The sequence below is a fragment of the Gopherus flavomarginatus genome, chromosome 11 (genome assembly GCF_025201925.1).
Source record: "Gopherus flavomarginatus isolate rGopFla2 chromosome 11, rGopFla2.mat.asm, whole genome shotgun sequence".
NCBI classification, from domain to species: domain Eukaryota; kingdom Metazoa; phylum Chordata; order Testudines; family Testudinidae; genus Gopherus; species Gopherus flavomarginatus.
Window position 1 is genome coordinate 13868441 of NC_066627.1, and position 1512 is coordinate 13869952.

Below are 1512 nucleotides of genomic sequence, written 5' to 3' on the forward strand. Positions count from 1 at the left end.
TCATTTGCACACAGTGCCTCCAGCCTAGAAATAGCCTGCAAAAGCACAAGCACGTAAGACCTGTGATAAAAGCCATCTGCCCTGTCTCCCTGCAGTGACTAAATCACATAGAAATGATGAGTAAGGCTGTAATTTAGTTACAGGTATTTTTAGTAAAATCATGGACAGGTCATGGACAATAAAGAAAAATTCACACCTGGTGACCTGTCCATGACTTGTACTATAAATACCCATGACTAAATCTTAGGGACTCTGGAGGCCTCTGGGGCACTGTTGCAGCTACTCTAGGGGTGGGGGACTGGTGCTGTACTGCTGCTCGGAGGGGAGGCCCAGGGCCTAGCTGTGACCCTGGGGCAGAGCCTGAGGCTGGTGCTGCTCAGGCAGCTCCTGGGGGCAAGTGCCTGGGGCCTCCCGATTAGTGGCCAGTGCGGTTGACTCCGACTCCACCCAAGCAACTATCCCCTGGGGTTGCCCGAGCAGAAGCCAGTGTGACTGGCCCCAGAGCTGCCCCACCTGCTCAGGCAGCCCTGAAGTCAGTCATACTGACTGCTGTAGAAGTCAGAGGGGTCCTGGAAAATCATGAAATCTGTGACTTTTGTGACATCCATGAAAGACTCCCAATTTTAACAATGAATCTTCTGCAGACTTTCAGAGGTGGGAGCTGGTTCTTCAGTGCCGGCAGTATGGCACGTGCTTACAGATCAGGCATTCCTGGGTTCAGTCCATCTGGAGATGGCATTGTTAAAAAATAGAGCTTTCAGATTCACCCCATGAGGTGAATGAATTCTGTTTGAAATGCCAATGAATAAAGATCCTGGATTATTCTCAAGAACTTTTCACTTCATATTATTGTAAACCGGGTGTTTTCAAACTGGGGGTCATGACCCCTTACTGCAGAAATTTCGGCTTTTACAGTGTTTAGGCTACGATAGTATTAAGGTTGGAGGATATCATTGTTTCCTCTACCTCATGCTTCCTCTGCCGTGACTCCATCTCTTCCCTCATCTGAGGGTTCAGGCCTCACTGGGCAAACAGACAGCACCTTCAGCAACTCTTAGTTCCCAGAAGCACAAGAGAGACCAGCTCAATTTTTCTCCTCTATAGCCCGTATCTGCAGCTGAACACTGCTCCTTTGCCAATCGGGTGACATGGGGCCACCCTCTGCAGCCGGGGCCCATCCCAGCTGCCTCTCCTAAGCAACCATGGAGAAGGATCTGGTTATGGGTGACCTAACACAGCCCCCTGCAGCCTGGTCCAGGCCAGCTACCTCTCTTAACTGCCCATGGAGATGGCTATGGTTGCTCCTGGGATCCTCATTTTATCAGGCCTGTGGTAAATACGGCACCAGCGTCTCCTGCACTTCTGACTTCTGTGATTAATCTGTAATCAGGAAAGTAGCATCATTAAATGCAGTGGAGGTGCTGGTGTGAATAAGGGCTGCTGCAGTGAGGCAATTGAGCCAGTGTCGGGAACCTAACAGTGCTACATTTCAGCCATTCAGAGTAATTAGTT